Source organism: Nilaparvata lugens, chromosome 5, assembly GCF_014356525.2.
Source record: "Nilaparvata lugens isolate BPH chromosome 5, ASM1435652v1, whole genome shotgun sequence".
NCBI lineage: Eukaryota > Metazoa > Arthropoda > Insecta > Hemiptera > Delphacidae > Nilaparvata > Nilaparvata lugens.
In genome coordinates this window covers 72,803,755-72,822,056 of record NC_052508.1, presented here as the reverse complement: position 1 = coordinate 72,822,056, position 18,302 = coordinate 72,803,755, and positions in this window count along the sequence as shown.

The following is an 18,302-nucleotide window of genomic DNA, read 5'->3' as shown; positions in this document are numbered from 1 at the left end:
CTTTCGATTTTGATTATGACCTCTTCTTTCTTTAGTGAAGGAATTGTAATATTATAGATTATTCAATGAACTTCAATCAGGAATATCATACAGTTCTTGAGCAGTCATGACTTGACATATTCTGTGGAGTTGTTTGACTAGCCTTGTTCAATTTTGATTGGAAGAAACCTTTTCGATTGAGCCTCTTAATTGTTTTAATATTCAAGTTTTAAGTTGTCTGCAACGAAGTTATGTAATATTGATTAACTAAAACGAAGAATTGAAGCCGTAATTCAGGACATTTGAAAATCTACTTTGTGAAAATAATTTAGGACTGATTATTTTGTGAAGTGAACAACTTCAAGACTCAACCTATTTCGGAAAGCTTATCTAAATTTGGGAGAGGAATAGCACAAGGTTACCTTATTTTTTTCTCTCTATCATTTTAATGATGTATTTGTTTTATGGATTGTGAAGTGACACTACAAGACTCACCTATTTCGGACTATGTGCAACCTTATCTAAATTAGGGAGGGAATAGCACAAGGTTACCTTTTTTCTTCTCTCTATCATTTTAATGAGTATTTGTTTTATGGATTGTGAAGTGAACAACTACAAGACTCAACCTATTTCGACTATGTGCAACCTTATCTAAATTAGGGAGAGGAATAGCACAAGTTACCTTTTTTCTTCTCTCTATCATTTTAATGATTTTGTTTTTATGGATTGTGAGTGCAACACTACAAGACTCAACCTATTTCGGACTATGTGTAAACTTATCTAAATTTGGGAGAGGAATAGCATCAGGTTACCTTATTTTTTTCTCCCTATCACTTTTACGATGTACTTATTTTATGAATCATATCAATCAATTGAATCTGGTTGGTGAACCTCTGTTTCTTAATGATTATAATGAGAAGTGTTGAATTCTAGTAGGTTCTATTGCTCATTGTTCCATATGGATTTGAATTGAATTGAGTTTATTTCGTCAATATTATACATGATTGTAATATTTTAAAAGGGCACAAAATGCATGCAGTACAACATACAATTATGTAAAATTAAACTTAAGACATCATGATCTAAGGAGTAATACAATATTATATTATATTATAATAGTGATACATTTTATAATATAATAAGAAGACTATTATAGTTTATCCTTAGATCTGAGAACATTGTACTGCAGGATGGATAGCTTCATTATAAAACTTGAGATATATGCTATGTCGCCTACATAGGAAAAAGGTTATTGGGAGAATTATCTCCATAATTTACGATTTACAAAATCTTGAGTAAATACTGGTGGCGTCGCCTGCAACAATAATTATTATCGACCACTTTCGTAATTTAGAAGTGGATTTTCGGCCAGCGAGGAAAGCCTGGGAAGTCGATAGTCGATAGTAATACAGTCGATACTAATAGGTCGATATTAAAAATTCGAATTTGATGGAGAAAGTTCAAGGAAATTGCTGATTTTCTGAACAATAAATCAAGATGAGTCAATAATTATTGCGATATATGAAGCAAAATAAGAGAATATCAGATGAATTGGCAAGTAATGTAGGGCTAATAGATTGCATCCTTGTTCATATAGAAAGTAAAATATAAGTTTCACTATTATTTTCCGGAGTTATCACTATAATTTAGTTGATGAATTATAGGTTGGAGTTCTGTGAGAGATGTTCTATGGTAGTTCAGGGGATCACTTTGGCAGTATCTGTATAACATGGAAATGGGCCACTGCTCTGTTGTTATAGTGTAACAAATTCAGGAGGCAGATGTTGAGCCGACGGAGATAGTAGATAGGTAGACGTTGGAACAGAGGGAGAGAGTAGATGTGCCTTTCATTGCATTTGAAGTCTGAAATGTTTGCCCTGGGAGTGTATCTGATGCCAACCCCAGGAATAGGTTATCTCTACCTGAATTGTAGACGTCAGTAGATTTCAGACGCCAAATGACGACAAGGAGGAACATATAAAAAAGGATAGATATGATGAAGAGGAGGGGAAATTGTGGGGGAAGGGGATGGAGTCGCCAGCAATCTTGCAGTTTTCTCCTTTCGAATGCCATACAAGTGCACAAAAAACCGTTTGGGGTGTTTTTTAGAATTTTTCAGGGCTTGGCTATTCCATCTACCTGCACTCTCCATTATGATCATGTTGTTACTAAAAAAGAGCGATTCTACGCCTGAAGGCCAAATGTTTAGGCGGAGGGGGTGGGGGAGTTTAGGCCGAAAGAAAAGCACGAGGGATTGATGATGGTGCGGGGGGTGGATGGCGGGGTAGCTTCAAAGATTCCTTTCATTCATTCAACTCGGCCAAAAACGAGGAACGCTCAATTGTAGAGTGGCCAGGCTTTGTGAATATTTTGAACTCACTAAGTTGAGTTCTTTTCCATTAATTAGTATCGCATGAAACGTTTGTTTCTGGAAAGTTGAAATAGAAAATACTGTTCAAAACATAGAATGTGTTCCCTTCTCAACAAACTATAACTGTACCTCTAGAGTTTCTTTCCCATTAATTAGTATCGCATGAAACGTTTGTTTCTAGAAAGTTGAAATAGAAAATACTGTTTAAAAACATAGAATGTGTTCCCTTCTCAACAAACTGTAACTGTATCTCTAGAGTTCCTTTTCCATTAATATAGTAATTACATAATTATCGTATTATTATTTATTAGTAATTACATTATTAGTATCGCATGTAACGTTTATTTCGAGAAGTTGAAATAGAAAATACTGAATGAAAAAGACTAAGAAATTGTCCAAAAACCACAGATTTATTGATACCTAGAAAGACCGTTTCGGTTATACACCATTGTCAATCTCACAACAAGAAAATAGAAAATACTGTTTGAATGTACCAGAATGTGTTCCCTTCTTAACAAAACTGTATCTGTATCGGTCCTTACAAGAATATTGTGAAAGTTCACACTCTTGCACTAAAAAAAAAACTAGAATCAATTAGATTAAATGAAATTTCGTTACCAACACAAATGCAAGACCTTGAACTCTTATAAATACAAACAGAGGTAACATTGAAATATTTCTGATAAATTATTGAGTATCTGTTTTTTCATAATATTATCTTTGAATTCTTCAAAATTATAATAATTTGAGTTTGAAAGTTTCCAACAATATTCATTGAAATCATATCACTAGTCAATATCGAGGCACCGAGCTTCGACCGTCATTTATTTATCGATAAACAGAACACAATTCTTCAAAATGATTGGGGAAGGACTAACAGCATAGCCACCTCTAATACATACAAGGCCCCGTCCTACGATATTGCAACGTCGCAGTGTAGGTTTAGAATCTAATACATGATTGGTGAAAAAGATCAGCTGGTATTTTTTAAAATCTTTTTCACCAATCATGTATTAGATTCTAAACCTACACTGCGACGTTTGCAATATCGTAGGCGGGGCCTTGTATAGAGGTAGCTATGCTAAAGGCATAGCCCAAAACTGTTTCTTCCCCAAACTTTGATTAATACACTATAAATGGTCCAAAAAGTAGATTATGTTCCATACACTTGAAAATACTTGGATTCAGGTCCAATTTTCAGTCCAAATATTTGAAAACAGAAAAGTTCTAATTTAGATTGTTCACAAACCAAATTGAATAACAAAATATCACTCACTAATCACTTAAAACTGTGAAATAATGATTAACTTTGAATATATGATATACCATGTCATGTCAACAAACCAGATCATTTTCATTGAGTCTATTAAAATTTCTAGATTTCTCGCGACATACGGTAAGCTGATTGATTACACAGCTGATCTCCCACACAGGCACACGCATCTTCTGTTATCAACAGACGACGAATTTGTCATCTGTTTTTCCAAGGATGAATAATATAACTATCCTTTTCATGTCCTTCAGCGAGTTTTCACAAGGATGAGACCTAGTGCAATCGAATTTTTATATCATAAACCTACTATGTTCCAAATTTCGTGAAAATCGTTAGAGCCGTTTTCGAGATCTGTTGGACATAAATAACCATAAATATAAAATAAAAATATCGGGGCGCCGAGCTTCGCTCGTTATTTTTATTTATTGATAAACAGAACACAGTTCTCTAAAATGATCGTGTTACACAGCTGGCTATACATCATCTTATGAATTTCGGGGATGCGATATTTGATTTTTCACATACTCACTCGCTCACTCACTTTTTTACTATTCACAGCTGCTCCAGCCAAGGATGAATTATCCTTTTCATGTCCTTCAGCGAGTTTTCTCAAGGATGAGACCTAGTGCAATCGAGTTTTTATATCATAAACCTACTATGTTCCATATTTCGTGAAATCGTTAGAGCCGTTTTCGAGATAAGTTGGACATAATAACCAAATATAATTATGAATAAATAATTTCGGGCACCCAGCTTCGCTCGTTATTTTTATTATTAATAACAGAACAAAAATTCTCTAAAATGATCGTGTTATATTATTTCACAGCTTGCTATATGGCATCTTATGAATTTCGGGGATGCGATATTTTCATTTTTCACATACTCGCTCACTCACTTTTTTTTACTATCCACAGCTGTTTCAGCCAAGGATGAATTATACGTTTCATGTCCTTCAGCAAGTTTTCCCAAGGATGAGATCTAGTGCAATCGAATTTTTATATCATAAACCTACTATGTTCCAAATTTCGTGAAAATTGTTATAGCCGTTTTCGAGATACGTTGGACATAAATAACCATAAATAAATAAAAATAACCAAATATGAAAATACATAATAGGATTCAACATGTTCTTAGATTGTTCAACACTAGTTCTTAATAGAACAGTGATACAAACCTAAGTTTGAAATAAAATAGTTTCCATGCTACTTCCATGATTTTATCCAAAAGTTTTTAATCAAAACGATAGGCTTACTGTCTACTCTTGTGTTTATTACACTATAAAAAATCTGGTGTGGTACACTCACACAACTTTCTTGCTCATATTCGAACTACGATCAGACTTTTGTATATGTGTATATATAATTGTTTTCAGAGTACTTTTTCCTTTGTGTAAATTGTGAAATTCAATGATTTTTTTAGTCGTCATTTTTTAAAAGTCGTCAAAACAGCTGTTCTTCAGATGAAATATCTCGACTATGTGTTCTTTTTATGAACTGCTCTACCTACCTACCTCATGCACGAGAAGGAGGTTACAAAGTCCATTTCTCAGGATGGGGTGGACCCCCCATTAGTTTCCCAGAAAGGAGACTCATGCCAGTTAATAGAGCTGATAATAACTATACAGAGTATGAATTTGAAAAAAATCGGTCAAGTTATTTTGAAAAATCGTGAAAAACATGGTTTTTTAGTAATTATCCGCCATTTTTCTAAAGAATATTACGGAGCTGCTGCAATTTTCAAGGAAAAAACTCATGTCATTTGATAGGACTTATGAATAGCTACCCATGCTTGAATTTGAAGAAAATCGTTAGAGCCGTTTTCGAGAAACCGTGAAAACCCTGGTTTTTGGTCATTATCCGCCATTTTTCTCAAGAATATTACGGAGCTCATGGAATTTTCCCAGAAATGAGACTCATGCCAGTTGATAGTGCTTATGAATATCTATCCATGGTATGAATTTGAAGTAAATCGTTAGAGCCGTTTTCGAGAAAACGGTGAAAAACATGGATTTTTAGTCATTTTCCGCCATTTTTCTCAAGAATATTACGGAGCTCCTGAAATTTTCCCAGAAATGAGACTCATGCCAGTTGATAGGGCTTATAATAGCTATCCATGGTATAGATTTGAAGGAAATCGTTAGAGCCGTTTTCGAGAAAACTGTGAAAAACATGGATTTTTAGTCATTATCCGCCATTTTTCTTAAGAATATTACGGCGCTCCTGAAATTTTCTCAGAAATGAGACTCATGTCAGTTGATAGGGCTTATAAATAGCTATCCATGGATAAATTGAAGAAAATCGTTAGAGCCGTTTTCGAGAAAAAACGTGAAAAACATGGTTTTTTAGTAATTATCCGCCATTTTTTTCCGCCATCTTGAATTGGATTTTATTGAATTTCTTATTGTCGGATCCTCATGGTATAAGGACCTTAAGTTTAAAATTTCACAAGTCATCGGTTAATTAGGAATGGAGTTATCGTGTTCACAGACATACACACATACACACATACACACACACACACATACACACACACACACATACACACACACAGACCAACATCCAAAAATCATTTTTTGGACTCAGGGGAACTTGAAACGTATAGAAAACATGAAATTAGGTACCTTAATTTTTTGGAAAGCAATACTTTCCTACCTATGGTAATAGGGCAAGGAAAGTAAAAAGAGTACTGAGATTTTTATTTTCTTTATAGTTATACTTTTTTATATTTATTTCAATCAATGAATAATTTGTGAACTCTGCAGATCAGTACAATGATTTCCATATTCACATTTTAAAACAGGTAAGACTAAATCTGGCCAATATTTTAGTGATTCACTAGCTTAGGACAATTTTACTACGTTCTACTTCCGTTCCGTGTGAAGGCATCCATGCAAATGAAGCTTATGTTACTGGCTCCGCATATATTATGCAAAGCTAAGCATGTCCAAAGGTGTATTGAACCTGAGTGAGAAATACCTACATGCCTACCGCATATAGAAACAGATTATCACAGTTGAAATAATTTTACATTTAGTTGGAATTTGAAACCGTTCATACTGATCACAACCTACTTATTCAACCTTCGTTACTAGAAAACAAGCTGAGTCAATCATTTCTTGATTAAATTTACTTTCCTTGCCCTATTACCATAGGTAAGGAAAGTATTGCTTTCCGAAAAAATTAAGTACCCCCAATTTCTAAATTTCTATACGTTTCAAGGTCCCCTGAGTCCAAAAAAGTGGTTTCTGGGTATTGGTCTGTATGTGTGTGTGTGTGTGTGTGTGTGTGTGTGTTGTGTGTGTGTTTGGTGTGTGTGTGTGTGTGTGTGGGGTGTGTGTGTGTGTGTGTGTGTGTGTGTGTGTTTATGAGTGTATGTGCGTCTGTGTACACGATATCTCATCTCCCAATTAACGGAATGACTTGAAATTTGGCACTTGAGGTCCTTACACTATAAGGATCCGACACGAACATTTTCGATCAAATGCGATTCAAGATGGCGGCTAAAATGGCGAATATGTTGTCAAAAACAGTGTTTTTCGCGATTTTCTCGAAAACGGCTCCAACGATTTTGATCAAAATCATACCTAGAAAGTCTTGATAAGCTCTATCAACTGCCACAAGTCCCATATCTGTAAAATTTCAGGAGCTCCGCCCCATCAATGCAAATTTGATTTAAGATTCTCATTATCGGGATTCTGATACAATTTAAACAAAAAAATTCGAGTGGAAAAGATTGAGCATGGAAATCTCTACAATTAATGCTCAGTAACATTTTCACCTAAAATTGGAAATAAGCTTGAAATCCGAGAAAATGTGATTTGTCAATTGCAAACTGTTGGCAACTGTTGATTCTATTTAATCATTCACTATGAAGACTTGAAGAGATAGCAGACCTCGTGTGTTTACAGCGGCATTGTCCTGTCACCAGCTGCTTGGATCTTTGAATAGTAGACTTGAGATGCGTGTGAACACTAGCGTCAGTTGATCGATTCTCATAACAGCAAGGAAAGTTGTGTGAGTGCGCCACACCAGATTTTTCACATTTCAGTTGAATTTGAAACTGATCATATTAATCACAACCTACTTATATCTTCGTTACTAGATAACACGCTGAGTCAATGATTTCTTGATTCGTATTGTATAACATGAAGTGTTAGCTTCTCTAATGCCCTGTTGCACAAAAGCCTGTTGAATTTAATCATGATTAAATTACACAAAAACCATTAAAGGAGACTTTTTTGAAAAGAAGGCATCTCTGATTGGTTATTGAGCCATTTAATTACGGTTGATTGTCAACAGGTTTTTACTATCGAGCTTGATATTTACTTCTCGCTTCATATTGACCGTGCGAAGTGAGGTCTAAGATTCAAGTCGACGGTTTGGCATTTCTCTTCATGATTAAATATTTGTATGATGGTTTAAATGTTTACATGTTCATATGTTGCGCATATACGGCGAAACGCGGAAATAGATTTCAATGAAATTTGACAGGTATGTTCCTTTTTAAATTGCGCGTCGACGTATATACAAGATTTTGGAAATTTGCATTTCAAGGATAATATAAAAGGAAAAGGAGCCTCCTTCATACGCCATTATTACCGTGAAAATCAGACTATAGAATTATTCATCATAAATCAGCTGTCTAGTGGACTATAATCTCGAAAATCTTGAATGTATCTTTCCATCAACTTTAGTAGACAGTAATTGTCTACTAACTTCGTCTTTCCATAAGCTGAGGCCATGATTCTAGTTGAAGTGCGTACAGATATACGCGCCGCGAACTTGAGCAATTCACTTTTAATCAGCTGATGCCAAGCTTTTATATCTGTATCTTACCGTTTCTGTAAAAATACAGATATAGTCAGCTGATTAAAAGTGAATTGCTCATGTTCGCGGCGCGTATATCTGTACGCACCTTTAGAGCTTGGAGTTATTGTTGGAATTTTTTTTTTACATTTTTCTTTTTAATCTGATGATCCAAAATGGAAACAAATATTATTGAAAAGAAATTGATTTCTAAAATCATGAAAAGTGAGAAATGAAGTTTGTAGGAAATCCGCATTATGGTAGTTTATTTTGTAATTTCAACACCCGATTTTTCGCCAACACGACAACACAGAATGTTCTCTGATGGGTTGATTGGATTGGCATATCGACGGCAGCTAGACCTGATAACAGCGCTCACACTCACATTCCGACGACACTCCCGTCCAAGCTTCTGATGACCTCCAGTTCTAACATCCGAGTTATGAATGAAAAATTCAATATTTACCAAATTTAGCAGTCCACTAATGAAATTCATAAGCAAATTAAGGTGGATCCAAAGCCATGGTAATTTAAAGTAAATGGCAATTAGTGAGGCCACTCGCCTTTTACTACTATTGTTTCAAGCTCAATGTCCCGAACTAACAACTACCTAGACCAGATAGGAAGGAAATGCAAACTGAAAGGAGATTATTTCTCATTCATAATTATGGTAAACATTGCATGAAATAGTAGGATAGTTATGAATGTGACTTACCATGACGTGGATAGGCGTAACGTCGTCATGAATATCAGAGGAGCAACGTATTATATATGCTCTCTAAAAGACGAGACTGTATAAAATTGTGTGCATTGTGCATGAAATAGTGACCAGGAAATGTCAAATTGATATGCAGATATGAGTGATAACAGTATAAACCAGATGATCACCGTTATTTCACGGAAGAATTTTTACTTTGCAATAGGAAGTTTACATGACATAAACGAAAATGTAAATCCAAGTAGATTATATTTTTATTTATATTGAAAAGTAGCCCTAGCGAAAAAAATACGACAGATCAGATGACATTTTGACATGAAATGGGGAGAAAGACATGAGCATTGGGTTATTGAGAAAGGTAGAGATACTACCTCTATGAGGGTACAAACTGAACGGTCAGGTCATATATTACTTTCCTTGCCCTATACCATAGGTAAGGAAAGTATTGCTTTCCGAAAAAAAGGTACCCAAATTTCTAAATTTCTATACGTTTCAAGGTCCCCTGAGTCCAAAAAACTGGGTTTTGGGTATTGGTCTGTATGTGTGTGCGTGTGTGTATGAGTGTATGTGTGTCTGTGACACGATATATCATCTCCCAATTAACGGAATGACTTGAATTTGGAACTTAAGGTCCTTCCCCTATAAGGATCCGACACGAACAATTTCGATCAAATGCAATTCAAGATGGCGGCTAAAATGGCGATAATGTTGTCAAAAACAGGGTTTTTCGCGATTTTCTCGAAAACGGCTCCAACGAATTTGATCAAATTCATACCTAAAAAAGTCATTGATAAGCTCTATTAACTGCCACCAGTCCAATATCTGTGAAAATTCCAGGAGCTCTGCCCCATCTATGCAAATTTCGATTTTGGATTCCCAATTATCAGGCTTCACATACAATTTATTTCATAGGTCATAGTTTCAATCAGGTACTTGTGGATGAGAATACTGCATGAGTTCTAGTGTTCACAGAACTACCAGTTACATCTTATTTAACTCCCAGGTCAATCAATCACATGGATCAATCCACTTTATTCAATCCCAGTTTGTGTTTTCTCAAATAATCTCAACCTCTCAATACGATGTATTTTTCAAGCACCTTTCAAACTTTGGTCTCACCCTTGAAGTGCTGCGATCTATGGCAACATGAGGAACTAGAGTTGGAAACAGTGGGGAACTGTGAATGCGAGGACCAATAGGAAGCGTTGTAACGGAGAAGGAGTAGTGGCAATGCCAGCCAATCAGAAGGCGTTTGGCTACTAGTAGGACCGCCTTCAACCGTTCTCATTGGTCGAGTTCTACTATCATTTTTGAAGTTTGAAAAATGTTGGTCCTTTTCCATCGGATTAAGCATCACTAGAATGGTTATATATTTATTTATCCATTTGTCATTATTTACCACTTATCAAAATGATACTGAGAAAGGAAAAAAAATCCTTTAATATCCCTCTCCCAAAAAAGAATAAAAAAATCTGGTGTGGCGCATCCACACAACTTTCCTTGCCGTTATGAAAATTGATCAACAGACGCTAGTGTTCATGCACATCTAAAGTCTACTATTCGAAGATCTGAGCCAGCTGGTGACAGGTCAATAACGCTACAGACACATGAAGTCTGTTATCTCTTCATAGTGAATGATTTAATATATATATATATGCATATGCATACATAGGCCAAAATTATAAAAAAAAACATAATTTTAAACTTAATATTTCAAATACTAATAGAATTTAGAACGTTCTGGAGCCACTGACACGCATCTTCTCCAGCATCATGTAGGGCCGACAGCCCTCCATGATAGGATATTGTGGACACTCAGATATAAGGTGGTTCATTGATTGGATTTGTCCACATTGGCACAGAGGATCAGATGTGTATCCCCATGCTGTCATCAGCTCAGCACCCTTCCCACCTGCGTCCTGAACCGGTTAAGGCCACACCACTCTCTACGTCTCAGCTGGGTGCCAGGAACAATGTCATTTGGGTCATCCACAAGGCCTTTGTTCCTGCCCTCTCCCTGCAACCATCTCAGTCTCCATAACTCCCTTGCACTTCTAATTTCCTCTTGCTCGTCAAGTCTCAAGTATCTTCTTGACTTGAGGCGCCTTGGTGGAGGGTTAGCCAAATCTCTTGAGACTGGGAGATCCTCATGAATGTGTTGTAACTGGGAAATGCTTGTTCTTCTTCTCCAACCTTCTGAGATCTGGAGGCATGATGTTACTGAGCACAGCAACCACTCAGTCTCTGTTGGTCTCAAGTTCCACTAATCTTCCTCATAGTTTCATTGAAAACTGTATCAATTTTCTCAACATGTCTGCTGCGAGCCCAGACAGAAGAGCAGTACTCCCTGTGCTGTACAGAAGTGCAAGACTTGATGTTCGAAGGGCATTCATGTCACAACCCCAGGTTGTTCCCGCAAGTTTGCTGATGATATTTAGCCTGTCTTCAGTTTATCTCTCAACCCTGCAGATGTTGTCGATATGTGAGGGATCTATCAAGTCTGACTCTAGGTAACGGGAGCTTCCTGATGAGATATTCTTTTGCACATAACCTGAGATCATTGTCTTTTTTGCATGCTGGTTACTGAGATGGAATATTGTTGAGACAGTTTGGACGGGTTTGGCTTCAAGAACCACTGCTGGAAGTATTCTGCCATTAACTCTAAGTCCTCATTCAACACAATTTGGAGCTGATCAAAATTTCGACCTTGAGTAACAAGCCCAATGTCATCATAAATAAACTTGCGTGATTGAGTAACAGCAGTCTGCAGTGTAAACATTGAACAAAATTGGTGAAAGAACCGATCCTTGAGGTAAACCATTTTGTAATCTTCTTATAGTGCTGAGTTTACCATAAAGAGACACTCTGCATGTACGGTCTCTCAAAATAGCTCCAAAGAGATTGACGGTTGCCTTGCATTTCAGGATCCTGCTAACTTCAGAAGAAGAACCAGATCTCCACATCTTCAATGATTTAATAGAATCAACACTTGCCAACAGTTTGCAATTGGATAATCAAATTTTTTCATCACATTCTCTCGAATTCGAGCTTATTTTCAATTTTAGGTGATCATTAATTTTAGGTTACTGTTATTTATACATTATTTTTGTAGGTACTATATTATATATAGGTTACTGATCATTAATTGTAGCGATTTACATGCTCAATCTTTTCCGCGTGGAATTTTTTGCTTAAATTGTATCTGAAGCCTGATATTGGGAATCTAAAATCGAACTTCGCATAGATGAGGCAGAGCTCCTGGAATTTTCACAGATATGTGACTTGTAGCAGTTGATGAAGCTTATCAATGACTTCTTTAGGTATAAATTAGATCAAAATCGTTGGAGCCGTTTTCGAGAAAATCGTAAAAAACCTTTTTTGACAACATTATCGCCATCTTGAATTGCATTTGATCTAATTTGTTCGTGTCGGATCCTTATAAGGGAAGGACCTTAAGTTCCAAATTTCAAGTCATTCCGATAATTGGAGGATGAGATATCGTGTACACAGACACACATACACTCATACACACACACACATACAGACCAATACCCAAAAACCACTTTTTGGACTCAGGGGATCTTGAAACGTATAGAAATTTAGAAATTAGGGTACCTTAATTTTTTTCGGAAAGCAATACTTTCCTTACCTATGGTAATAGGGCAAGGAAAGTAATAACATCAAGAACCGATTTATAAATAAATCACGTAACGATGGTAACATTATGATTCCTCGTTTCTATTATCAGTTCCTTCCCCAGTTATAAATTAATAAAATACAATGATTCTTCTAATAACCACTAGTGAATAGCCACAGATATTTTGACTAAATTTGAAAAGTAAGTTAATTTCTCACCAATGATTTTCCGATTGAAAATTGAATCCTTGAAAGTCGATCATTGAATAATCAACTCATGCTATAGTAGTTGTACCACAAGATTAAATTTGAAACAATGTCACTGGTCAAATATTGTTTCATCATTTCTTGACATTCGAAAAATGAATAAATGATTGCATTATTTGCTTTGATAATTTATAAAATATCCAATTATACTAAGAAAAATTACTGTTACGAATGCCAATCTTTATTAATCATACTTCTACATTGTTAAAAACGATCTGGCGACGTTGCAGAGATAGAAAATGACACCGCTATCTGCTTTGTCAAATGATAGACAAGGATAGCAACACCAATCAAATACTACCATTACAACGTGGACCTCACTATAGTCTAGGCCTATATACTATTATTGAGCCCAGCCCTGTGAGTGACGTCACCACATTTTGGTATGCTAGTGTGCCTGCATTAAGTATGCCAGGATACGAGAGCTATCCAAATTAATATTCACTAAATCACGTGATTGACAGAAGTCCACGTATTTGCATACAAACATTGGACCAGGCGCCACACTCTTTGAATACGCAACTAGTCGCACAAGTCTTCCACTAAACCGAGATTCACCTGAATCTGTCAGAGTTAGTCCAACGATAACTATTGATGTTATTCATATGTGATACTGACAGCTTAAAGTGTCTAACTCAACTGTCAGTGTAGGTTAAATAGGAATCATTGATGTAATCATATGAGGAATGCTGACAGAATTAATTGTATCTCATTGCAGCCAATCGGAATGCAATTCAGTTGCCTTTGCCAACTGGTACGCTCAACTTTGGCTAGGACACACCTAGTTCTATTCATACAAACAATATTAGCATAGAAAAATAGCTCGATTGCATACCAATATGTGTCCGATACATACAAATGTTCACTTGTGGAAACGAGGCTAGTGTATTGGTTGGTAGTAGAGAATCTCAATGTTCTACAATATTGGGAGAATAGTTGGTAATTGGAAAGTTCTATCTACAATTGAGAGAATTTGTATGCTCTATCTATCTATATATATAAAAGCGAAATGGCACTGACTCACTCACTCACTCACTCACTCACTCACTCGCATAACTAAAAATCTACCGGACCAAAAACATTCAATTTGGTAGGTATGTTCAGTTGGCCCTTTAGAGGCGCACTAAAATCTTTTGGCAATATTTAACCTAAGGGTTGTTTTTAAGGGTTTAAAGTTCGTATTTTAGCATGTATATTCTTCTTCTCCCAATCTCTTAATTATAATTGAAATTTCCATATCATATGTTACTATAGAACTATAATCTAGATAGAGTACCTCTTCGAACAGTTGTTAACTGGCAACTAATTAATAATTTTGTCAGGTTGGCATTAAGTTGAGTTGACTTTGTTAGGTTGGCACCAAGTTGAAGATTTAAATGCATTTATCGCGGAAAAATGATTGGGCACTGCTACTTCATCCTGGAATATTATATTACTAGCCGTCAGGCTCGCTTCGCTCGCCATATCCGTTTAGTCTGGACCCCCGACTGGATTGTTCTAACATATGATAAAATGCTCAAATGAAAAATGCAGGCGAGCGAAGCGAGCCTGCTGATCTCATTCCTGGACGATCCAGTCGGGGTCCAGGCGGCGGAGCCCCCTGGCTAGACGGATATGGCGAGCGAAGCGAGCCTGACGGCTAGTGTTCTATAATATCTGTACATGCAGCTTGTACATAAAAACAGTGCAGTACATAAGAATGATACCATAAGAGCTGATCTGAATGTAGAACCGCTATTGGATTATTCTAAAGAAATAGGGGAAAATTGTGTACTCATTTTCTCAGAATGCCATCCAATAGGCTCCCAATATAAAGTGAGGTCCTCGTTATAATGGCAGTGTAGTATTGACAATACTGTTGCTGTCCTTTTCTATCATACAACAAACAGATAGCGCTATCTCTCTCTAGGTTTGCGATGTGTCCTGTTTTCCAGAATATTTTATTTTTACTTTTGACAGTGACTGTACAAAAGTAACAAAGAATTCTTAGCCGCCATTTTTTTCTTTATTCTATCAAAATACTTTAGTACACAAGTCGTATAATATGATTTAAAATGATTATTGAAATTTAAATAATTTTTTAGACATCCGTATGAGAAACACTAATTAAAATACCTGAAATGACATTTTAAAAGTAGATACCTAACCATCTGCTTCAGTTAGCCTACAAGTATAGGTTAGACCTACTCGTACCGGTAAAAATAATATTCAGACGTTATTTCAGAATTATTTCCATTGAAATCACTTATTTTTCATAGGATTTCTATTTTTCTCTTATTTTTGAAATAAATTGGAATAGAATACCTACCAAATAACTTAATTTCTGTTTTTTTGAGATTCAGATCGGTATATCACAGCTTTTTAAAATAGCCGCCATTTCAGGTTTGTTTAAAAATAAAAACTGATCTCAGTTATGGAAGCAAATTTTTTAATCAAATTATGGAAAAATATATATTCTTGATTGATTTGCCATCAAATTGATTATTTTATCAAGGAAATTATAATAATTATTACTAGATCAAATTTAATGAGAAGAGTTGAGTATAACAGCTGTGTACACTCAGTGGGAAAACAGAGAGACTTGGCAACGTTTTTCTCCTATCTTCCTTCACTGCCATTATAACGTGGACCTCACTATAGCATAGGAGTACAAAACCGAAGGAAAGCGAGGCATAGGAAGATCAAGAAATAAATGGATGCCGGTACAGGCCATTAGAGCCTAATCCTTGTAAGAAGATGTTGATTATGATAACAACTTGTATTTGTTTAAGAACGCTCATTCAAGTATTAAAACTGATGAGTCAAGCGAAGCCAATTATGATATTTGTCATATTGAATTGTTTACTCTATCAAATAAATAATAATGAATAAATAATCTAAAATTTTGGAACAATTGAATCCTAATATCGTACAATTTACGAATTTCTCGAATCAGAAATAATTATTCATTCATTCATTCATTCATTCATTTATTGTATAAAATACTATAATCATAATACAATTATGACATTGGAGAAAAACTAGGCTGAGCCTGTACTATTTCTCTCCAAAAATTTTGATAAAATGTTAATGTTGTCCAAAAGATAAGGTTATATATCTCACACTGCTTCGTCACTTGATTTTCGGTCCAGGAATGATGATTTAAAATATTTTGAATTTTGAAGGTTGATTTTATACTCTAAATAAATCACAGAATGTATCACAATGAATTAAAAACTTGAGAAATATTGCACTTATTTAAAAAATTTGAATACAGAATCAAAAACCTACTCACTATTTTGCTATAGTATTATTTACTGACAGCCTTATTATTGCTGACAGCCTTGTTCATCCCCAACTCCAGCAGAACCCCCTGACGCTTATTCGATCACGAATTTGACTTGATCAGCTGTGACCCGGAATATGAAAAATGATGCTGGAAGCTGCAGTAATATTCTCCAAAAATGAAATATGGTCGACCGGTCCTGGCTGGATATTCACAGCCGCGATCATCATTCTCGCCCGTAAACAAATGGTGTGTGAAGAGTTTATTAACTGATAAATTCTTATGTAGCTACCCTTCTGTGAAGAAAAAAGGCTTGTAGTCAAGCGATGCCAATCTATCAATAATTTGTCATATTGAATTGTTTACTCTATCCAATAAAATAATAATGAATAAATAAATCTAAAATTTTGGAACAATAGTATCCTAATATTGTAATAATTTACGAATCTCTCGAATCAGAAATAATTATTGCTGACTGCCTTGTTCATCCCCAACTCCAGCAGAACCCCCAATTCGATCACGAAGTTGACTTGATCAGCTGTGACCCGGAATATGAAAAATGATGCTGGAAGCTGCAGTAATATTCTCCAAAAAATGAAATATGGTCCGACCAGTCCTAGCTGGATATTCACAGCCGCGATCATCAGTTCTCGCCCGTAAACAAATGGTGTGTGAAGAGTTTATTAACTGATAAATTCTTATGTAGCTACCCTTCTGTGAAAAAAGAAGGGCTTGTAGTCAAGTTGTAATAACATCGGCGTCAACGTAAGGGGTGAAGTTATAAAACGGAGAAAAAAGCACCCCCGCAGTATAATGCCTCTCACAGGGTTGGGAAGATGAGGAGGAGGAGGAGGTGGTGAAGAGTGGAAAGTGAAGTAGCCGTGTAAAACAGTGATCACTGGGAGGTGATGCTTGCTAGGGTAGTACACTAACACCAACACACATATGCGCCGAAATGTTCAGTTGAACCCTGGACTACCAGCCTCATATTTTGTAGGAGTATGTTCAATATTCGATCGCCCCATTTTTTCATCCCATCATACCAAAGTGACCCACCTGTTCCTGTGAGATAAGGCCCTTTCACTCCAGCAGTCTCTAAGCACATGACCAGTGTGCTTCACCCTTCTCGCTGTGTGCTTGATGCTTGCAAAGTACTGCTTCGCCGGCATTCAACAGGCCACTTATCACCTCTCCGACAATGCCGCTAATAACCTACGTCACCCCGTGGGTTTCTCAAGTACCTATCAATTTTTTCAATTACTGATAATAACTTGTGGAGTGGAGTCGAACAGTCACGCTAGGCGAAATCTGTTATAATTTTTATAATTTCAGAACTTAAGGCAAAATCGGGAAGATCTGTTTTCAGTCACTCATTATACTTTATAATTTCAGAACTTATTCAGTAAAGCTTATCAATTTGTTTCAATACAGGTACTTATTAAATTTTAAAGCTTATCAATTTTTTATCGATACTTATGGTGTGGAGTGTAGAATCGAACAGTCACTAGATGAAAATCGGGAAGATCGGTTTTCAGTTTTATACTCACTAGTAGTTCTGTGAACAGTAGACCTCACGCAGTATTATCATCCACAAGTACCTGATTGAAACTATAGACCTTATGGAAATACAGCAATAGACTGGCTTCTCCACACATCTGTGTAATCACTTGTCAGCTGATTTATGATGAATAATTCTATAGTCTGATTTTTACTCTAATATTGGCGTATGAAGGAGGCTCCTTTTTCCTTTTATATTATCCTTAAAATGCAAAATTTTTAAAAACCTTGTATATACGTCGACGCGCAATTAAAGAAGGAACATACCTATAAAATTTCATGAAAATCTATTACTGCGTTTCGCCGTAAATGCGCAACATATAAACATTTAAACATTAAGAGAAATGCCAAACCGTCGACTTGAATCTTAGACCTCACTTCGCTCGGTCAATTATTATTTAAAATTTTAGAACTTATTCAGTAAAGTTCCA